Source organism: Mirounga angustirostris, unplaced genomic scaffold, assembly GCF_029215605.1.
Source record: "Mirounga angustirostris isolate CCGP_5_RB_7025 unplaced genomic scaffold, mMirAng1.0.hap1 SCAF_7, whole genome shotgun sequence".
NCBI classification, from domain to species: domain Eukaryota; kingdom Metazoa; phylum Chordata; class Mammalia; order Carnivora; family Phocidae; genus Mirounga; species Mirounga angustirostris.
The window spans coordinates 26794346-26818303 of record NW_026991715.1 but is presented as its reverse complement, the minus strand read 5'-3'; the positions used below and the strand labels follow the sequence as shown (position 1 = coordinate 26818303).

The 23958-nt window shown below is 37.8% G+C and overlaps 1 long non-coding RNA gene and 1 pseudogene across 1 annotated transcript; one reads left to right on the top strand and one right to left on the bottom strand.

Moving 5' to 3' along the window:
- Positions 1-219: 219 nt before the first annotated feature.
- Positions 220-13001, top strand: LOC123852442 (uncharacterized). Its single transcript, XR_010412877.1, has 4 exons — positions 220-235; positions 2752-2849; positions 3584-3680; positions 12702-13001. It is a non-coding gene; the product is annotated as an uncharacterized LOC123852442 (long non-coding RNA).
- Positions 13002-15865: 2864 nt separating this feature from the next.
- On the bottom strand, positions 15866-16257 carry LOC123852431 (small ribosomal subunit protein eS19-like; annotated as a pseudogene).
- Positions 16258-23958: the final 7701 nt, after the last annotated feature.

The following is a 23958-nucleotide window of genomic DNA, read 5'->3' as shown; positions in this document are numbered from 1 at the left end:
CAGTTCTCTTAACCAGACTTTTGTCTTTTTCCTCCCTTTACCAACCTTTTTTTTCCTGTTTTCAGAAGTTACGCTTCTATAAGCTCTGAGCATGGTCTCACTTAGATTTTTATAGAAGACAAGAAGAGAAGTTATTTCTGAGTATCTTCTGTGAAGAGAAATAAAGCAGCCAAAGGGGATAGAAAATGTTGGAGTCTGGTATTTTATACAGAAACAGGAGGGATGTCCTTTTTTGGTAAGTGACTTTTGAGTAGAGTCCTGAATGCAATAAAGAAAAGCATTTCAAGCAGAAGTAATAATAAATATAAACTACCTAGGGATGGAGAATAGTTGGTGTTTTTGAGGAACAGTAAAGGAAAGGTCACTGTCAATGGAGTGGACAAGCAAGGGTGGGGAGGTTTAGTAGATGAAGTAGCCAGATGCCAGAGCATGAAGGACCTTGCAGTCTGGGGCAAGGACTTCAGGATTTTCCTGTGAATGAGACCATGAAGGATCACTTCTGGTTCATTTGTCCAGAATAGACTACAGACGGGGCAAGGTAGAAGAAAGCACTGCTAAGGCACTATTGCATTCATTCAGGAGAGAGGCTATAGTAGCTTGGATGAGAGTGGTAGTGGTGAAAGTAATAAGAAATTATTGCATTTGGTACACATAGTAGAGACAGGTAAGGGATTGCATGTGTATCATGAAAGGAAAAGAGAAGTCAAAGATGATTCCATGGCTTTTTGGGTGAACAGGTTGAGTGGAGTGCAATGGGGATATTTAAAATACATTCTGATACCAGGTACAAAGTGCTCAGTGCTTAGACTTTAAAGACTTATGTCTTACATCCTGTATTCTCAACTCTGTGTTACCTTGGTGAGGTAATTGTCTTTTTGTAGACTCAATTTCAAAAGTAGTAACCACACAGTAAATGTTAGCTACCCTCCAGAGGATGGGAACAAGGCTAAGTGGGTATAGAAAAGTCTTCTACCATAGGAAGGATGTGTGTCATTGGTGTTTGACATAATTCATCTTAGAGTACTGCTTAGCAGGAGCCTCACTGTGTCACTACCGACTGGTTTTACAAATATAGCACTTTTTGTCATTGCAGCTTTTACCATTGGGGCTGAACCCATAGGGACAGAAATTCCATTGGCTGGTTCTAACACCCTCCTGGCTTTAGCCTTGTTTTGAAATGTTGGTCCAAAGCACCAGAATACTAGATGCGGGAATTATCTGCTTAGGTATGCTAGTTGAGGTAGCTTTGACATAGTAGTTAAGAACGTGAACTTGAAAGCCATATTGTCTGGCTTTGACACTTTACTGGCTGTGTGACCTTGGGCAGGTTACTTAATCTCTCTATGCTCAGTTTCCACATTTATTGAAGAGTGAAATTAAGAGGTCCTACCCTCATGGAACTGTTGCAAGGATTAAATGAGGTTATATAAGCAGAATATGTAGAACACTGGTAACCACCAATAAATGTTAGTTACTATTATACTAAAAGGATAGAGAAGGAGAAACAGACCAAGGGCAGAATCTGGGCAAACATAGCAACATAAGAAAAAAGCAGATGCTTTTTACTTTTTATGTTTTATGTTTCTGAAACAGTAATGGCTGTAGTTATCTTTAATAGAATGATGAGTATGTGCCAGTCACATTACATCTATTATTTAATCTTCATCCTATGCTAAGCACATTGCGGAATAAAAAACAACTTCAAAAGGCAAATCAACTTGCTCAAAGCATCACAGCTAGTAAATGGGAAAGCTATTTTACTCCAGAGTTACAACAATATATACCTATATTATATTTCTTTTTTGAGGCAAGATGTGATAAATATCATATGAATTGTTTGGAAGTAGAGGTGGCCTTAAAGATCATGATAGGTAGATATATCATTTTACTAATGAAGAGATTTGTCCTTCAAAAAGTAAATGTTAGGGGTGGCTGGGTGGCTTAGTCAGTTGGGCATCTGCCTTTGGCTCGGGTCATGATCCAGGGTCCTGGGATTGAGCCTTGTGTCAGGCTCCCTGCTCAGCGGAGAGTCTGCTTCTCCCTCTCCCTCTGCCCCTCCCCCTGTTCATGCTCCTCCCTCCCCTCAAATAAATAAATAAAATCTTAAAAAAAAAAAACCCCGAAAAACAAAAAGTAAATGTTGTATGTCTCCTGAGTCTGAATATATAGCTTTTTTGTTATGTGCTCACTCATGCATATTCTTGCTTATGCTCCCAGAGGGATCTATAACTTTCCAGGACATGCTCCTCTCTCTTTGACCTCAGGGACCATATTTAAATAGAGACAACTGAGTTGTGAAATCTAAAATTATGCCTCGTCTGTGGTAGCTTATTTTTCTTGTTGAGTTCTGTCGTTTTTGATATCATTTTTGACCAGTTAATTGTTTGTTTGAACTTGGCTTTGTTATAAATTGTGTGCTCAGCTTTGATCACTTCCTTTCTGGACTGAACTGTTTAGTTCCAAAATTCATAGTTTGCTTAACTTGTGATTCTTAGCAGATCATCCTGGTGTTAATATACTTCTTTACTGATGTCTGGTTCCTTTCCAACTCATTGCTCTACTCTACTGCTTGGTTGTCTATGAGCATATAATAAAATAGGTTCCTTAAGCTATTATACTGCAAGTCAATTACTTTGGTTTGTGTTGGGTGTGTTTGCACATGTTCGTGCATTTGTATTAGTCTCCTCATATTAGTCAGTTTTTTCTTTTTTAACTGTAGTGGTCCAGTGAATGTTATTAAATGCCTTGCAGATGCTGACGTCTGGGATCATGAAACTCCACGTCCATGATAGTGATGGCCTGGTTTGGTTTCCTGGGCTGCACATGGGCTGAGATCTTCACATCTGTTGGTATGGCCCAGGGAAGGTAGTATTCTCCACAAATGATTCTTAGTTCCCAGCTCAGGAATTAGCCTGCTTGTTTTCTATCAGGGTGGAAAAATCTCACCAATAAGTTTACTTGCAACTAGAACACAGTGAGAAAGGAGTTTTCAGACATTAATACTTTTCCTTGTAGAGGCCATTAGGGGCCTGAACCTCAACAGACCAAAGGTTTTTTTCTGGGAAACAGGTGTTTGTGGTGTATTTTCTTCTTGTGGGGTGTAGATATTGTCAGGGCCTTTGGGAATGTTCAAACACTTCTTGTGGAACGTCATTGATTGTGGGCAGAGTACATTTTATGGCCTGAAAGTCCTTTCTGCTGTTTTTCTTCATCACCTCAAACTTCAGAGTTTATTCCTCTGTGTTTAAATGGTTTTCTCCCCCATGGTTTCCAAGCTTACAAGACAAGATTACCCATAGGGTAAAAGGATGAAATAAAGGTCCCTCCCTAATGACAGAGATCACTGATTGGCTACAGTTGTTAATATCCCTGTGGAGTTCCTATATCTCTTTTCTTGGAGCTGAAGGATAGAATAATGGAACTATGAGATCTCCTTAACCAGTGAGACCCAGTGATTGAGAAAAAGCTGACTCTCTCCTGGCTCAGGGGACCTGCCTCTTTCATTGGCACTTTTGTCCCAGTGAAGTAAGCTGGGAAGTCATCTGTCCAGTTCTGACTGGCCCTTTCTTCTGTCCTCTTGCAGGGCACATGGCTGGCTTAGTTTCTGTGGAAGAACAACTGGTCCAGCCCCTGAAAGAATATATCCTTTTGGATGAAGCCAAACTATCTATAATGATAAGGTAAAGGTAATCTGTTAGTCCTACAGTTTGCCTAGGACTCTGCCCTTCTCTGTTTCCAGACATGAACATGGTCCTCTAGGTTGCTCTAGTAGAAGTAAAGGCAAATCTCTGAAGGGACATACTTTAAATCCAGACCACAGAGGCCCTCCTGAAGATGTTCACAATTCTAAATTACAAAAACAATTCACTGTAACTGTTAGCAGAAACAATAGAAAGCAACATTAATATTAGAGCCCCAAGAACTGTTGACACTTATTTTTATTTTTTATTTTTTTAGAGAGAGAGCACACATGGGGGTGGGTGGTGAGGTAGGGGCAGAGGGGCAGAGGGAGAAGAAGAGAGAGAATCTTAAGCAGGCTCCATGACCAGCACAGAACCCGATGTGGGGCTCAATCTCAGGACCCTGAGATCATGACCTGAGCAGAAATCAAGAGTTACGAGTGCCTGGGTGGCTCAGATGGTTAAGCGTCTGCCTTCGGCTCAGGTCATGATCTCAGGGTTCTGGGATTGAGTCCCACATCGGGCTCCCTGCTCCTTGGGAGCCTGCTTCTCCCTCTGCCTCTCTCTCTCTGTGTCTCTCATGAATAAATAAAAATTAAAAAAAAAAAATCAAGAGTTGGGACACTTAACTGAATGAGCCACCCAGGTGCCTCAAGAACTGTAGACACTTAAAAGATGAGTATTTATTTATTTATTTTTAAAGATTTTATTTATTTATTTGACAGAGAGAGACACAGCGAGAGACGGAACACAAGCAGGGGGAGTGGGAGAGGGAGAAGTAGGCTCCCTGCTGAGCAGGGAGCTGATGCGGGGCATGATCCCAGGAAGCTGGGATCATGACCTGAGCTGAAGGCAGAGGCTTAACAACTGAGCCACCCAGGTACCCCAAGACGAGTAGTTTTTAAATAATTAAACACATAAAAGAGAAATAGAAGACATAGGAAAACAACACAATTCGATTGTTAAAGCAATAGGGCACCTAGGAGCGCAGTCCACTGAACATCTGAATCTTGGTTTCGGCCTAGGTCATGAGCTCAGGGCTGTGAGATCATCAATCCTTGCATGGGGTTCCTTGCTCAGTGCGGAGTCAGCTTCAGATTCTCTCTCTCTCTGTCCTCTCCCCGCTCCCCCCACCACCGCATGCTCTCTCTCTCAAATAAATATATCTTTAAAAAAAATGGGGTGCTTTGTTGGCTCAGTCGGTTAAACAACCGACTCTTGATTTTGGCTCAGGTCATGACCTCGGGGTCTTGGGATCGAGCCTCTTTCAGTCTCCGCACTCAGCAGGGGGTCTGCTTGAGGATTCTCTCTCTCCGTCTCCGCCCCCCCCGTCCCTTCCCTCACTCTGTCTCCCTCTCAAATAAATAAATAAATCCTAAAAAAAAAAAAAAAAGCACCACACACGGCCCCACGGCCCCAAATGGGGTCACTTAGGCTGAGTCCCCAAACCAGGGCTTAATACATAATGTCACTGCAGTTTTAACGACCCCCAGAAGCATAGTTTTTTTTTAAGATTTTATTTATTGGGGCACCTGGGTGGCTCAGTTGGTTAAGTGACTGCCTTCGGCTCAGGTCATGATCCCAGGGTCCTGGGATCGAGCCCTGCATCAGGCTCCCTGCTCCACGGGAAGCCTGCTTCTCCCTCTCCCACTCCCCCTGCTTGTGTTCCCTCTCTCGCTGTGTCTCTCTCTGTCAAATAAATAAATAAAATCTTAAAAAAAGGATTTTATTTATTAATAGATTTTATTTATTTACTTTGAGAGAGAGACAGCATGTGCGTGCGCATGAGCAGGGGGAGGGGCAGAGGGAAGAGAGAGAGAATCTCAAGTCGACTTGTCACTAAACTTGGAGTCGGACGAAGGACTCAGTCCCATGACCCTAAAATCATGACCTAAGCTGAAATTAAGAGTCAGTTGCTCAACAACTGAGCCAACCAGGTGCCCGTAAAGATTTTTATTTTTTAAGTAATCTCTATACCCAACATGGGACTTGAACTCATGACCCTGAGATCAAGAATTGCATGCTCAGTGTGCCTGGGTGGCTCAGTCAATTAATCATCTGCTTTCGGCTCAGGTCATGATCCCAGAGTCCTGGGATCCAGCCCTGTGTCAGGCTCCCTGCTCAATGGGGAGTCTGCTTCTCCCTCTCACTCTGCCCCTCCCCTCTGCTTGTGCGTGCATGCATGCTCTCTCTCTTTCTCAAATAAATAAATAAATCTTAAAAAAAGAAAAAAAGAATTGCATGCTCTACCGAGCCAGCCAGTCACCCCCAGAAACATAGTCTTAATGTAACCAGTCAGTCTGGAATTTTTGTTCATCACCAAAGACCATACCAGTATAGCAGATTAGTATCAGATAAAATGATATTTAAGGCAAATAATGATTTTAGGAATACTAAACTTGTTTAGGTATTGTAATGTAGCATAGAAATACTAAAACATATATTTCTAAAATTACTGGCAAGAAATGATAAAGCCATAATTATTGTGGGATATTTTAATATACATACACAGCCCTTGATAGATCAGGCAAATCAAAACACGTTAAAGTTATATATGATTTGAGCAGCACAATGCATAATGAACACCTACAGAATCCTGTATGTTCATTTCCAGTGCATATAACATTAAAAAAAAATTCTCCACACACTAGGCCTTAAGACAAACTTCAGCTTTAAGAGTAGGTTATCAAGCAGACCATGTTCTCTGATGACCATTCTATGAACTTGGAAAATAAAAAAAGTAAGTTTGTGTTTAAAAAATTTGAAATATTCGGGGTGCCTGGGTGGCTCAGTCATTAAGCATTTGCCTTCGGCTCAGGTCATGATCCCAGGGTCCTGGGATCGAGCCCCGCATTGGGCTCCCTGCTCTGCGGGAAGCCTGCTTCTCCCTCTCCCACTCCCTCTGCTTGTGTTCCCTCTCTCGCTGTGTCTCTCTCTGTCAAATAAATAAATAAAATCTTAAAAAAAAATTGAAATATTCATATAATTAGCTAATGAGTCAGTAATGATACCATCATAGAAATTAGAAAATATTTAGAGTGAAATGAATATAATAAAAATACTATATATCAAACGTTGAGATGCATCTAGATTGTTTTAGAATGACATTTACATCCTTAAATTCCTAAATTACAAAGGAAGAAAACTAGAATGAACTAAGTTTTGTTAAGTAGAGGAAAATTTGCATTGTATTTTAAGGTTCAAATGCTGTAATCACTTTATTTTTTAACTATAAAGTTGGTTTTACAAGGATTAATGTCCTCTTTATGTTTTGAATTTTATTTATTTTTTTAAAGATTTTATTTATTTATTTGACATAGAGACACAGCGAGAGAGGGAACACAAGCAGGGGGAGTGGAAGAGGGAGAAGCAGGCTTCCCGCTGAGCAGGGAGACCAATGCGGGGCTCGATCCCAGGACCCCGGGATCATGACCTGAGCCGAAGGCAGACGCTTAACCGACTGTGCCACTCAGGCGTCCCTTTATGTTTTAAATTTTTAAAAAAATATTTATTTATTTATTTTAGAAAAAGAGAGAGCGCCAGCAGGAAGAGGGGCAGAGGGAGAGGAAGAGGGAGAGAGGAAATTCTCAAGCAGACTTCCGGCTGAGCTTGGAGCCTCATGTGGTACTCAGATCTCACAACCCTGAGATCATGACCTGAGCCGAAATCAAGAGTCAGGTGCTTAACTGACTGAGCCACCCAGGAGCCCCTATGGTTTGAATGTTTAAAATGATTTTTATTTTTATTATCAGAAAGAAAATCAATCTCTTATGACAAACGCAGTTTACATCTTTAATGAGCATACACCTTTTCTATACAATTATTTTTTTAAATCTTCCTTTGCGGGGCGCCTGGGTGGCTCAGTTGTTAAGTGTCTGCCTTTGGCTCAGGTCATGATCCCAGGGTCCTGGGATCGAGCCCCGCATTGGGCTCCCTGCTCTGTGGGAAGCCTGCTTCTCCCTCTCCCACTCCCCCTGCTTGTGTTCCCTCTCTCGCTGTGTCTCTCTCTGTCAAATAAATAAATAAAATCTTTAATGACAACAAAAAAAACTTCCTTTGCTATAGCAAACACGTATAGACTCAAAGTTATAAATTAAATATATTTTGGAATTATAACAAGCATTTCATCATGACTTAGAACCTTGATTACATATAATGACAAGATAAAGAATAAAGATAAGGGGACCTGGGTGGCTCAGTCAATTAAGCGTCCAACTCTTGATTTCAGTTCAGGTCATGATCTCATGGTCGTGAGATCAAACCCCACATGGGGCTCTGTGCTGGGCAGGGAGTCTGCTTAAGATTCTCTCTCTCCCTGGGGCCCCTGGGTGGCTCAGTCGTTAAGTGTCTGCCTTCGGCTCAGGTCATGATCCCAGAGTCCTGGGATCAAGCCCCACATCAGGCTCCCCGCTCGGCGGGAGGCCTGCTTCTCCCTCTCCCACTCCCCCTGCTTGTGTTCCCTCTCTCGCTTTGTCTCTCTCTGTCAAATAAATAAATAAAATCTTTAAAAAAAAAAAAAAAAGATTCTCTCTCTCCCTCTCCCTATGCTCCTGCCCCATCCCTGCTCACACTTTGTCTCTCTCTCTCTCTAAAAAAAAAAAAAATAAGGATAGATATAAATTAAACTTTGTAAGAATAGATAATAAAGATTTGGAGACCTTTTCCTTATTGATCTAATTAACTGTAATCACAATATGATTTGTCTTTTCAAAATATCTGTAAGAGTCTTCTTTGCTTTCAGAGTTCTTTCATGCTGTTAACTGAGGCTTGCCAACAACCCCTGAGTTCATTTATATTTTTGTAGACACATTGAGTTAGCAATTGTGGGACTTACAGTCTTCTATTTCTACAGTGTCTAAATCAAAGAGTTAGAAAAATAACAACAGAGAAAACCCTCAAGAAAGTAGAAGAAAGGAAACAATTAAGATAAAGCAGAAATTAATGAAGTGCGGCGGGGGAGGGGGGTGGTTACAATTTAGAGAATCCTCAAAACCAGAAGTTAGTAATGTTTGTAACATTAACAAAATAACTAATCATCTGGCTGAGTTGGTCAAGAAAAAAGAAGAAATACAAATAAGCATTATTAAAAGGAAAAATTGAGACGTAACTATACATATAATGAATTTAAAAATGAACATCCTAATTCAAAAATGGTCAAAGGACTTGAATAGACATTTAGGCAAAGAAGATATGCAAATGGCCAACAAACTTATGAAAATATGCCCAGTATGCCCTAATCATTACAGAAATGCAAATTGAAACCATAGTGAGATACTACCTCACATGCATTAGGATGGCTGCTATTAAAAAACAAACAAAAACAAAAAACTATAAAACAATCAGAAAATAACAAACATTTGCAAGGATGTGAGGAAATTGGAACCTGTGTGCTCTGTTGGTAGGAATGTAAAATGGTGTAGCGCCCATGGAAAACAGTATGGCAGTTCCTCAGAAAATTAAAAATAGAATTCCTATGTGATCTAACAATTCCAAAGAACTATAGGCAGAGTCTTACAGACTTATTTGTATACCCACGTTCCCTAGCAGTATTATTCCACAGTAGTCAGAAAGTGGAAAGAATCCAAGTGTCCATTGGCAGATGAGTGGATAAAACACAATATGGTATTCACTACAGTGGTATGTTTTTTAGCCTTAAAGAGGAAGGAAATTATATGTGGTACATGCTATGATGTGGATGAACCTTGAGGACATTATGCTAAGTAAAATAACCCAGTCATAAAAAGATTTATGTTGCATGATTCCACTTACATGAGGTATATAGAATAGTCAGATTCATAAATACAGAAAGTTGAATGGTATTTTCCAGGGGCCAGCAGGAGAGAGGGAAATGGGGAATTGTTGTTCAATGGATAATAGAGTTTCATTTTTAAAATAAGATGTAAAAAATGTGCAAAGATTGTTTGCACATCAGTGTGAACAGAGGTAACTCTACTGATCTGTACACTTAAAAATGGTTAAAATGGTAAGCTTTATATGTATTTTATCATAACTAAAATTTTTTTATTAATAATGGATTTTATGCTGATTATATGCTATAATTACATCTAGCATATAATTATATGCTGATAATTTTGAGAAGTTAAATGAAATAAAATAGCTTAGAAAAATATAAATTACCAAATCTGAAAACATGAATAAACGTATAATTATTAAAGATGTAATTCAAAAATTTAGTTCTGCCTAAAAATGATAGTAATTACTGTTACTTTGGTTCCTACGATCTGCCCTGATTGGCTTCAGCCCTTCTCATCTTTTCCAGTGAGAGTGTGAGGGAAGAGTTGCTAGGGCAGGTTGGAGGCTATGGCCCTTCTTTATGTGGCCCCTAGCCACTTGGAGCTTTAAATCCTGCTGCTCCCCTACACACACCCTCTACTTTAGCCAGTCTAATCTCATCAGTCTTTCCCCAGTAGTTTCTGTTTTGAAATTGTCTTTGTATAGCTTCTGCCTAGAAACCTTTGTTTGCACTTGTATTTCCAGTTGTGGTCTATTTTTAGAGTCTGTGTAAAATCTAGGCTGCTCAAAGGCTTGATAAGACTTAGAAAGCTGTCTCACTTGCCTAGCCCTAGCCCTTGATTGTTCATGCTCAAAAAATGTGAACTTGACATTTCACATGCTTACTTCGCTGTTGCTCATTTTGCCCAGTCCTGTTTTGGACTTTCCCTATTGTTAACTGTTCCATATATTCTCCCTGGTGTGATGGGTAGTACCTGGACAGTTAGGGCATGAATCCAGGGTTTTTGAGGTTGGGGGGAAGGGGACAGTTACTTTACTAAGAGTGCTCACCTCTTCAGCTGGCTGCATAGGACTCCAGGGCAGGCTCTGTGTCTCCTCGCTGCTTCTCTAGGGTCTGATCACAACTCAATTCACAGCACTCTCCCTGGTCAGCTCAGCTGCCTGACCTGTTAAGACTCCTGGATAGTTTCCTCAAAGTCCTTGAGAAATTTATTGTTTCTCAAATAAGTTTGATTGAGAAGTAATTTTGGAACAATGACAATGGTTTCATCACTGCCTGCCCCATTTATTCATGTTCTTAACATTCAGCAAATATTTAGGAATTACTTTTCATGTGTTAGACACTGGTTTTTGGAGCTAGGCTAGAGCAGTAAAAAACAACCAGTAAACAGATAAACAGATGTGAAAACCATGCATTCACCTTGCAAACAAAATTAAGGCTATATAGAAATATTTTTAAAGTAGCTAGAGATACTTTTGGTAAAGGTAATAACTTTTTTTTTTTTTAAAGATTTTATTTATTTGAGAGAGAGAGCAAGCATGCGGGGTGGGAGGGGTAGAGGGAGAGGGAGAAGCAGATTCCCCCCTGAGCAGGGAGCCCAACACGGGTCTTGATCCCAGAACCTCGAGATCATGACTTGAGCCGAAGGCAGACACTTATCTGACTGAGCCACCCAGGCGCCCCAGAAGGTAATAACTTGAACAGGAAAATGTAATGTCACATGTGAAAAATCCCAAGTTCAGGCAGTTTTAGGGCTGGTTGATCGAGAGGCTCAACAATATTATGAACTCAGGTTGTTTTTATCTTCTTTTGCTGCTGTTAACATATCTGCTTCTCCTCAGATTAACTCTCTTCAACCAAAATGTCTTTAATAGTTTTAGGTGTCCTGTTTAGACATAGCACAATATATAGCCAAAGAGCCATCTCTTACTTTTATTGGTAACATTGAAAAAATCTTTACTGATATCTCCCAGTAAGCTTATGTCTAGCCTAAATTGCATTACATGACCATTCTGAAGCAAGTCACTGGCAAGGGAGGGCAGAACCACCTTGATTAGCTTAGAGCCTTAGAGTATTCAGTACATGGACAGTGAATGGCTCTAGCTCTCCTTGAAGCAAATTGCTGTGTTTCCATGTTTTCACAGGAAGCTGGAAGGGGATTACCAGCATGAGAGCAGGGTTGGCAGCAACATGACAGATGTAGGAATAAAGACAGTAAAAAGCATTCATAATCTACCCAGTGGAGATAATCATGATGTCTGTGTACAGACTTTTTTTTTTTTTGCATACACTGACCCAAAATATATATATATTTCTTTTAACCAAATTTAGTTAAATTAAGTTTTAACCAAAATTGGGTCGTAATAATGCCTTGGTAGCTAATGCTATTCTGTTAGTGAATACAGATTTCTTTATCATTTTAATGGGTGCTATTTTTTTATTATGTAGCTGTGTCATAATTTAATAAATTTCCTTTCCTTGAACATTTTAAATACATGGAAAATGCTTTAGTGAACAATTTGTTAAAACATCTTTGCATGCTTTCTGATTTTTTTTCTGGGGGCTAAGTCATAGGAATAAAATTGCCAAATTCTAGACTAGCAGGGTTCCTTCAGAAAGATTATATCTAGCTGACTGGGTGTGGATGTACTTATCTTCTTTCCCAACTTACTCAACTAGATCTTGCTGACGTGTTTGCTGATCTGTGAGGCAATTATAGCTTAGTGATTAAAAGCATTGGTTTTGGGGTTACACCTACCTGAGCTTATACCCTAACTCTATTATTTACCAATTGCATGACTTCGGGAAGTCATGTAACTTAACTTCTCTGAGCTGGTTTTATCTGTATAATTGGAGGTGGGGGAGGTGTTCATATTTGATAAGTATTGATAGTTGGGAAGATTAATGGTCATAATTTTTTTTTTTAAAGATTTTATTTATTTATTTGAGACAGAGAGAATGAGAGAGAGAGAGCACATGAGAGGGGCGAGGGTCAGAGGCAGAAGCAGGCTCCCTGCCGAGGAGGGAGCCCGATGTGGGACTCGATCCAGGGACTCCAGGATCATGACCTGAGCCGAAGGCAGTCGCTTAACCAACTGAGCCACCCAGGCGCCCGGTCATAATGTTTTTAATTCCTTATTCTAGGCCCTGGTACATAATAAAGTCACAATATTTGAGATGTGCTTTTAAAATTTATTATAAAATCTCTTAATTTTGAATTAATTATTATTATTTTCTCATTTTTTTTCCCTCAACAAATCCCATAGCTGGGCTGAGAAAAGAGATGCACTGAACCTTGTAATACCTAAAGACAAGGAAGACTTGGGAAAGTTAGTGGATGTGTACAAGGTGCTGAAGCATCTAAATCAAGATGGGTCATTAGCAGAGAGCTTTGTCTTCCAGGACCCATCCATTGGTGAGCTGAGCTGTGTGTGTCTGCGTGTGTGCACATCTGTGCATGTGCACACTTGGGTGTACACATGTGTACATGAGCTTTCCCTTATATTTCTGAACCTCTTTCTGAGCTTGTGAGGGTATTTAAGAATGTATTCCTTGAAACCTTATTAGATCTCACAAATAAAACCATCAAAACCTGGAGAATTTTTTAGAGACTGATATTTGATGTATTTTAATTTCTTTAATGTTCCTTGGTCTCTTTAAGCTTCCTATTTTTTCTTGTACCAGCTTTTGTCATTTTGTATTTTCTAGTTTTTGAAATTTATTAGCCTGTACCTATTCCTATATTTATTTCTTTGTGATATTAAATATTGTTAGTATTATTGATTATTTTAATTCTTTTTAAAAAATGTTATTGATTGATTTTGAGAGAGAGAGTGCACGCATGAGTGAGGGGAGGGGCAGAGGCAGAGGGAGAGAGAATCTCAAGCAGACACCACACTGAGCCACCTGCCCTTTGTAGGAGCCCTATGTAGGACTCGATCTCACAACTATGAGATCATGACCTGAGCCAAAATCAAGAGTCAGACACTTAACTGACAGAGCCACATAGGCGCCCCTGATTATTTTCATTCTTAATTCACTGCTGATTTATATATTTTTTTCTTGGCTATCTTGACTATTTAAAAAAACATTCTTAAAGAATCAGCTCTTGGTTTTAGTTTTTTCTGTTCTTTATTTTATTGTGGTAAAATATACATAACATAATATTTATCGTTTTAACCATTTGTGAATGTATAATGCAGAGGCATTAAATACACTCACAAGATAGTGGTGTTTCCATTACCACTCTCTATTCCAAAACTTTTTAAAAAATCATCTTCAGCATAAACTATATAACAATTAAACAGGGGCAGGTGGCTCAGTCGGTTAAGTATCTGCCTTCGGCTCAGGTCATGATCCCAGGGTCCTAGGATTGAGCCCTGCATGGGGCTCCTTGCTCAGCGGGGAGTCTGCTTCTCCCTTTCCCTCTGTGCTCTCTCTCTCTCAAGTAAACAAAATCTTTTAAAAAGATGGTAAGGATGGTAAATTTTATGTTATATGTATTTTACTACAACTAAAAATTTAAAAAAATATATATGTAACTGGCCTAAGGATACACACATAAACCAATGGAATAGTACAGAAAGCCCAGAAATAAAACTTTGCATATATGGTCAATTGATTTTCAACAAGAAAGCTATGATTGTTCAATGAAGAAAGGATAATCTTAAGATTGAATGCTGTTGGGCGCCTGCTGGCTCAGTCAGTGGAGTGTGCGACTCTTGATCTTTTCTAAGTCAAGGGTCCAGTTTCATTCTTTTGCATGGGGTATCCAGTTTTCCCTGCGGCATACATTTTTTAAAAAATTTATTTTAAAGAAATCTCTACACCCAATATGGGACTCAAACTCACAATCCTGAGATCAAAAGTCACACACTCCACTGTCTGAGCCAGCAGGCGCTCCAACAGCATTCATTCTTAAGATTATCCTAATATATATCCTAATATATTCTATATTAATATAGGATTAATATAGGATTAATAAAATGGCATCCCTATGGCCATTTGTATATCTTCTTTGGACAAATGTCTGTTCAAGTCCTTTGCCCGTCTTTTATTATGTTGTTTGCTTTGTTGTTGTTGAGTTTCAGGAATTCTTATATTGCTCTTCTACTTTAGGTCTCTATGAATTTGACTACTCTAGGTAACATATATGTGGAAATTGCAGTATTAGCTTTTTTGTGAGTGACTTATTTCAATTAGCAGTTGTCCTCAAGGTTCATCTGTGTTGTAACATGTTCAGAATTTACTTCCTTTTAAGGCTGAGTAATATTCCACTGGATATGTATACCACATTGTTTTTATCCACTCATCTGTCAATGGACATTTGGATTGCTTCCACATTTTGTCGGTTATGAATAATGCTATTATGAATATGAGTGTACAATAAGTCTTTGAGACTCTGCCTCCAGTTCTTCTGGGTATATATACCCAGAATTGGATTTGCTGGATCATTTAGTAATTCCCTTTTTAATTTTTGAGAACTGCTATTCTCTTTTTCATGTTTTACATTCCCTCCAACATGCATAACAGTTTCAGTTTTACCAAATCCTTTTTATTTTTTTTAAAGGTTTATTGATTTATTTGAGAGAGAGAAAGAGAGTGTGCGCTCATGTGTGAGTGGGGTGTTGGGGGCGGGAGTTGGGGAGGGGCAAAGGGAGAGGGAGAGAATCTCAAGCCCACTCCCTGCTGAGCTTGCGGAGCTGACATGGTACTTGATCTCATGATCCTGAGGTCATGACCTGAGCTGAAATCAAGAGTCCCATGCTCAACTGACTAAGCACCCCAACACTAGTTATTTTTTGTTTTTGTCTTTGATAACAGCCATCCTAGTAGATATGAGGTAGTATCTCCTTGTGGTTTTGAATTGCATTTCCCTAATGAGTAGTGTTGTTCGGCACCTTTTCATGTGCTTATTGGCTATTTGTCTGTCTTCTTTGGGGAAATGTCTTTTCAAGTGCTTTGCCCATTTTTTGATCAGTTTTTTGTTAATGTTGGTCAGTTATATTGTTTTAATTACGGTAGTAGCTTTGTAGTATGTTTTCAAGGCAGTAAGTGTAAATACTCCAACTCTATTCTTCTTTTCAAGATTGTTTCGGCTACTCATGATCCCTTGCAATTTTAGAGGAATCTGAGGTTCAGCTTTTCCGTTTCTGCAAAAAAGATTTTAGGAATTTTGGTAGATTGTATTGAATCTTTAGATTATTTTGGGTAGTATTGACATATGAACAAGAAGTCTTCCTATCCATCAACATGGGATGTCTTTCCATTTATTTAGGTCCCTTTTATATTTCTTTACACAGTGCTTTATAGTTTTTAGTGTACAAGTCTTTCACCTCCTTGGTTAGATTTATTCTTAAGTTTTTAATTCTTTTAGATGCTATCATAAAGGAATTGCTTTCTTTTTTTTTTCAGGATTACAAATGAGGCAATTTATTAACCCAGCATTTGTTCTAATGCTTCTTATTGGCAGCTGCCATCTGTCGGGTGATTCTGTCCAGATCTCTCTGTCCCTGAGGTGTCAGTTTGCGGTCCCCATCTTGGTCCTTTTCCACCATTTTCAGCCCCTCTAGGGCATGGAGGACCTTGCGGGCCACGCTCTTGGAGTCTACTGAAGTGGCTGGGCATGACTGCGTTTCTCTGACGTCCTGGGTAGATCTTGGTCAAGGAGCAGACCCCAGTGCCACCCCGGAGGTACAAATGCCATGCTGTGGACAGTTTGGGTGTAGACCAGTTCTCATCATAGGGAGCAAGCTCTTTATGCTTGGCCAGAGCTCTGACTAACTCCTGCTGGTTCATGTCTTTGGCAGGAACCCCAGGCATCGTGCGGCCTCCACCAGCCAGGGGAAAGGGGGGTGGAATTGCATTCTTAATATACTTTTCAGATTGTTCCTTGGTGGTATTTGGAAACGCAATAGCTTTTTATGTGTTTATCTTGTACCCAACAACTTTGCTGCTAGTTTATTAGCATGACTAGTTTTCTTGCAGATTTTTTTAGGATCTGTATAGGATCATGTCATCTGTGAGTAGAGATTGTTTTACTTCTTCCTTTCCAATTTAGATGCATTTTACTTCTTTTAGTTGTCTAATGGCTGTGGCTAGAACTTCCAGTACAGTGTTGAATAGTAGTGGTGAAAGTGGGTGTACTTCTCTTGTTTTGGATCTTAAGGGAAAAGCTTTCAGTCTTTCACCAATAAATATGATGTTAGCTTTGGGTTTTCCCCAAATACCCTTTATGGTGTTAAGGAATTTTCCCTGTATTCTTAGTTTTATGAGAGGGTTTTTTTTTTTTTAATAATAAAAGGGTGCTGGATTATGTTTAATGATTTTTCTGCATCATTTGAAATGATCATGTGTTTCTTCCCCTTTGTTGTATTAATGTGATATATTGTAATGATCAGCTTTCTTGTGGTAAGCCACCATTGCATTTATGGAATAAATAACACTTTAATGTGAATAATCTTTTTAACATGCTGTTGGATTTGATTTGCCAATATTTTGTTGAAGATTTTGTATCTGTATTCATAAGAGATATTGGTCTTTAATTTTCTTCTTGGAGGGTCTTTATCTAGCTTTGGTATTAGGGTAAAGCTTGCTTCATAGAATGAGTTATAAGTGTTCCCTTCTCTTCAATTTTTTGGAAGAGTTTAAGGGGGATTGGTATTCATTCTTCCTTAAATATTTGGTGAGATTCACCAGTGAAGCTTTTTGGTCTAGGACTTTACTTCATTGAGAGGTTTTTGATTACTCCTTCAATCTTTGTACTTGTTATGAATGTTGAAATTTTCTATTTCTTCTTGCATCAGTTTAGGTAACTTGTGTGTTCCAAGGAATTTGTCCCTTTCTTATAAGTTATCTAACTTTTGGTATACAATTGTTCATAGAATTCCCTTATGCTCCTTTTTATCTCTGAAGGTTGGTACTAATGTTCCCACATTCTTTTCTGATTTTGGTTATTTGCAACTTGTGTCTTAGTGTCTTATTTTCTTTGTCAGCCTAGCTGCAGATTTGTCAGTTTTTGTTAATCTTTTCAAGGAATCAGCTTTTGGTTTTATTGATTTTCTGTACTGTTTTTCTGTTCTCTTTTTTGCTTATTTCTAGTCTAACCTTTATTTCCTTCCTTCTGCTACTGCTGTCATTTGGCTTAGTTTGTTCTTCTTTTTCTAGTTCCTTAAGTTGTAAATAAGGATGTCTATTTGAGATCTTTCTTTTCTCATGTAAGCATTTATAGCTGCAAATTTCCCACTTGCCGCTGCTTTTGTTGCATCTTATAAGTTTTGTTATATTGTGTTTTCATTTTCATTCATCTCTATTTTCTATTTTCCTGTCTAATTTCTTCTTTCACCAATTGGTTGTTTAAAAAGTGTGTCGTTAATTTCTCCATATTTGTGAATTGTCCAGTTTGCCTTCTACTGATTTCTAACTTTATCCTTTTCTAGTCACAGCAGGCATTTTGTTATGATAACTGTCTTATAAAATCTGTTGTAGCTTATTTTGTGCCCTGACATATGATCTGTCCTGGAGAATGTCTCATGTAAACTTGAGAAGAATGTCCACTTGAGAAGAGTATTCTGCTATTGTTGGAAGGATTGTTCTATACATATCTCTTAGCTCTAGTTGGCTAATTTTGTTACTCAAGTTCTCTATTTCCTTATTCATCTTTTTTGGTTAATTTATCCATTATTGAAAATGGGATATTGGAGTCTCCAGCTATTTTTGTAGAACTGTCTATTTTTCCCTTCTGTTTTGTCAGTTGTTGCCTCATATATTTTGAGGATCTGTTATTAGGTGTGTAAATGTTTATAATGTTTTAGCTTCTTGATGTATTAAACCTTTAATAGATATATAATGTCCTTAGTCTGTTCTAACTTTTATAGATTTATGGATTTTTTCTCTTTGCTCAGATCTGCTTTTAAACCCCTCTAGTATATTTTTTAAAATTTCGGTTATTGTACTTTTCAACTCCATAATTTCTTTTGAGCTAATTTTTGTAACATTTTGCCATTTATTGCCATTCTCATTTTGTTCATACATCATTTCCTGTCTTTGTTCATGTCTTCATTTGGCCCTTTGAAAACATCTTAAAGAGAATTTTGAGTCTTTTTCTTGTGGTCTGGGTTTCCTTGGATACATCTGGGTTTCCTTGGATGCAGTATGTGTTGATTTTGTTCTCTTGAATGGGCCATACTTTCATATTTCTTTGTATGCTTTTGTTTTCTTAGTTGAAAACAATATATTAATTTTATAATGTGGTAATTCTGGAAACAAGATTCTCTCTCTTCCCCAGGGTTCGAATATTTTGTTGTTGTTATTATAGGGTGTCTCTGTGCTCAGGAGCAGCCTGAGATGAAAGTAGGGTTTTCTTATAGTCTTTTCTGAGTCTATGTCTTTCCCTGGGCATGCACATTGACTTTGTAAATTCCATCAAATATGCAGTTGTTTTTGAATGTCCATAAAAATAGATGTGCTTCTTTAAATCTCCTGGGCATTGCTTTAGCTTGCAAGGATTGGAACAATGCTAGCCAGCCTCTGTACCTCCACGATATGAATCAGGAATCTTCATTCAGAACTGAGAGTCTTGACATTTGGAGGATAAGGTTTTTATTACCCACTCTGGCTTCAGCCATGCCAGAAATGTGGGTTGCCTTAGGGATGGGTGCTGCAACTCTACTGAGGTCTGTAATCAAATGATATTAATTACAATTCACCAGCCAGGCTTTCCCCTGGAAGTTGCGAACTTTCAATAGTCACTTCAGACAACTTTTGGCAGTGCAGTTATTGTCTAGGAAGATAGATTCCTGGCTTTTCCTACTTCAGTATCTTCCCTTTTACTCCAGGCTATGTTTTTTATTCATTTTTTCCCCCTCTCTCTTCCTTATACTAGGTAATTTGACCTGCCTTCAAGTTCATTGATTCTTTTTTTATGCCACTTCAAATCTGCTGGTGAGCCCTTCTAGTGAATTTTATATTCCAATTCTTGTATTTTTCAGTTCCAGAGTTTCTATTTGGTTCTTTTTTATACTTTCGCTCTCTTTGATATTCTCTCTTTGGTGAGGTATTATTCTTGTTTTTTTTTCTTTAACATTTTAGATATGGTTGCCTTTAATTCTTTGAAAATACTTATTATAATAGCTGGTTTAAAGTGTTATTAACTAGGTCCAGTGTGTAGGCTTCCAGACTGCTTTTCTTCTGTGTAGGAGCCATACTTTCCTGTTTCTTCGCATTTTTTGTATTTTTAGAGTGTGAAAATTGCACATTTTAAATAATATAATATGAGAACTCTGGAAATCACATTCCCCTTCATCCCACTCCCAGGGTTTGTTGTTGTTTGTACTGTTTGTTTAGTGACTTTCACACTGTAAATCTTTAATGTATGTATTCTTTTTCTTATGTGACCACTTGATGGTCTCTGCTTGGCTAGCTTGATGGTCAGCTAATTATTGGACTGAGACTTCTGAAAATATCTGGAACCAAATGTCTCTCAGCCTTTGCTGCAGGACCCTGTGTGGGTGTCAGAGCACACCTTCATTATTCTGGCAGGCAGTCTACAATTCTGCCTTAAATTTCACATCTTGCCTGTGCAGAGTCAAGGACAGTGGGACTTGAGAGATTAGGGCCTTCTTAGGTCTTTCTTGGTAATGTACACAGCACTGTACATGTGTATGGCATTCTAAAGTCCTAGTCTGTGTTTGAGTACTTCAAAGCTCCCTGTGAACATCTTGCATTCCCCAGTTTTTACTTCGTGCTAAGGGTTCTGATGAAAAAAGTGGACAACATGCTGGAACAGATGGATAATGTAAGGAGAAAGTTGGAAACTTGAAGAAAGTTTCAAACGGAAATGGAAGAAATAAAAATACTGTAACAGAAATGAAGATAGCTTCGAAGGGCTCATTAGTATACTGGGAAGGGCTGAGGAAGGAAGCAGTGAGCTTCAAAGTTGTGTTAACAGAAACTTCCCAAACTGAAGAGAAAATTAATGTAAAAAAAGAACAGAATATCCAAGAATCGTGGGGAAAGTACAAAAGCTATAACGTATGCATAATGAGAATAGCAGAAAGAGAAAAAAGAGAAATATGAGTAGAAGAAATATTTGAGATAATAATGGCTTAGAATTTTCCAAAATTAATGTCAGATATCAAACCATAGATCCAACAAGCTCAGAGAACACCAAGCAAAAAAAAAAAAAAAAAAAAAAACCAAAATTCTACACTTAGGAATATCACATTGAAACTGCACAAAATAAAAGACAAAGAAAAAGTCTTGAAGGACGCCATAGGGAAAAAAACCACCTTACCTATAGGAGAATAAGGATAAAAATTACATCAGATTTCTGTTCAGAATTATGTAAGCAAGAAGAGAGTGAAATATTTAAGGTGTTGAAAGAAAAAAAACTACCAACCTAGAATTCTGTATCCAGTGAAATTATCCTTCAAAAGTAAGGCAAAGTAAAGACTTTTCTCAGACAAAAATTGATGGAATTGTTACTGGCAGAACTACCTTGCAAGAATGTTATAAGAAGTTCTTTACAGAGAAGGAAAATGATACAGGTCAGAAATTTGGATCTGTGTAAAGAAAAGGAAGAGTCTTTGAGAAATTAATGAAGGCAAAATAATTTTTTTTCCAAAATAATTTCTTTTACTTGTCTTACTTACACCTGGTCTAACAGATAACAGTTTGTTCAAAATAATAGTAGCAGCAATATGTATTATGTGATTATAGTTTATGCATAAGTGAAATGAATGACAGCAATGTCATAAGGGATGAGAAGGAGAAATTGGGAATACTCTGTTATGAGGTACACATACTAGCCATGAAGCTGTAGAGTGTTTCTTACAGGTGGACTTGGATTACTGGCAAACTCTCAGGCAACCACTGAAAGTTTTTAAAAAGATATATAAGTGATATGCTAATAGGAGATAAAAAATGGAATCATATAAAATGCTCAATTAATTCCAGAGAAGGCAGAAAAAGTTTGGAAGACAAAGAAACAAAGAACAAGGGCATTGAATAGAATAACAAATATAGTATGTATTAATCCAATATATTAAAAACACTTTAAATGTGAATAATCAAAATTCACCAATTAAAAGATAGTTATTATCAAGGTGGATTTAAAAATACAAACAAACAAACAAGACCCAACCACATTTTGTTTGTGAGAAACCTGTTGTAAATACAAAGACACATATAGATTAAAAGTAATATGTCAGAGAAGGACATACGAAACTAACACTAATCAAAAGGAAGCTGAAGCAGGCACTGGCTGGCTCAGTTGGAAAAGCATGTGACTCTTGATCTCAGGGTCATGAGTTCAAGCCTCACATTGGGTACAGAGATTACTTAAATAAAAACCTCAAAAAATAAAAAAAAAGAAGCTGAAGTAGTTCTATTAATTTCAGACAAAGCAGATTTCAGAGCAAAGAAAAATTATCAGTGATAAAGAAGGGCCTTATGTATATTAAAGCAAATTGAATTAGCAATTAATAACCTTCAAAACAGAAAGCACCAGGCCCAGATGGGTTTACTGTGAATTCTACCAAACTTTTGAAAAAGAAATACCAATTCTCTACAATATCTTCCAGAAGATAGAGACAGAGGAAGCATTTCCTAACTTATTTTATGAGGACAGCATTACTATAATACCAAAACCAGAAAAAGGCATTATAAGAAAGGAGAACTACAAACAATATTTCTCATGAACATAGATGCAAAAATGTTTAGCAAATAAATTTTAGCAAATTGAATTCAGCAAGGTAAAAAAATAATTATACACCATGACCAAGTGGGATTTATTCCAGGAAATGTAAGACTGGTTCAACACTCAAAAATCAGCTCAAGGTACTCCATTACATCAACAGGTTAAGGAAGAAAAACGATACCATTTAACAGATGCAGAAAAAACATTTGACGAAATTCAGCACTCATTCATGATTTAAAAAAAAAAAGAAAACAAACAAAACTCCTAAAACTAGGAATAGAGAGAAACTTCCTCAACTGGACCAAGAACATCTGGGAAAAACCTACAGGTAGCATCAAACTGGTGAGTTACTAGATGCTTTCCCCCAGTATTGGTGGTATTGGTGAAAGACAAATATTCAGTGCAATAAAATAGAGAGCCCAGAATTGGCCCACATAAAACTGATCTTTAACAAAGGAGCAAAGGCAATTCAATTGAGAAAGAATAGTTTTCAACAAATGGTGCTGGAACAACTGGATATCTACATGCAAAAAAAAAAAAAGTTGGGATGTCTCTCTTCTGTTATCTAAGAGTTGTTGTTTTTTTTGCATTTTTAAAAATTTTATTATGTTATGTTAATCACCATACATTACATCATTAGTTTTTGATGTAGTGTTCCATGATTCATTGTTTGTGTATAACACCCAGTGCTTCATTCAATACGTGCCTTCTTTAATACCCATCACCAGACTAACTCATCCCCTCACCCCCCTGCCCTCTAGAACCCTCAGTTTGTTTCTGAGTCCATAGTCACTCATGGTTCGTCTCCCCCTCCAATTTCCCCCCCTTCATTTTTATAGGATTGAATTATTTCTACTTATATATTTGATATATTTTCATGTATGTCAAAGTTTTAAATTACAAATTCAATTTTGTCAATAAATATTGGTCTTAGGATTTTCTTTATTTTACTCGGTTTTTGTCATTTGTGTTCTTCAGGTGATTTGTGCATTTTATATAAATTGTCCTATTTATTGATATAAAGTTGTTTATAATCTCATTGTTTTTTTAATGTTATGTGGGAATCTATAGTGATACTTACATTCCTGATATTGGCAATTTTTTTCTTCCAGTATTTTTTATCAGCTTAGCTAGAAGTTTATTAATTGTATTGATTCTTTTTGAAGAACCATCTTTTGGTTTCATTGACTTCTTTGGTATTATTTGTCAGTTTTCTGCTCTCACCTTATTTATTCCCTTCTACTTATTCTGGGTTCAGTATTTTCTTTTGTTTCTAGCTTCCTAGAGGGGAAGATTGCATCACTGATTTTTGACATTTCTTACTTTCTAATATAAGCATCAAAAACCATAAAATTCTCTCTGAGCATTGCTTTAGCTGCATCCCACAAATTTGCATAGGTTGTATATCCATATAACTCAAAAGTATTTTATAATATCTCTCGTGATTTCTTCTTTGACTCTAAGTTAATTTAGAAATGTTACATTTTCTAAATTTGGGCTTTTTTTTTTTTTTTTTTTAAAGAGAGAGAACATGCACCAGAAGGGCGGGGAGGGGCAGAGGGAAAGAGAGAGAATCTTATGCAGTTTCCATGGCTGAGCCCCATATGGGGCTCAATCCTGCAGGGCTCAATTCCACCGCCCTGAGATCATGACCTGAGCCAAAATCAAGAGTTGTACGCTTAACTGACTGAGCCACCTAGGCATCCTGAGGTTATTTTTAGATATCTTTTTTTTTTTTAAATATTTTATTTATTTGACAGAGAGAGAGATAGAGAGAGCAGGAACACAAGCAGGGGAAGTGGGAGAGGGAGAAGCAGACTTCCCGC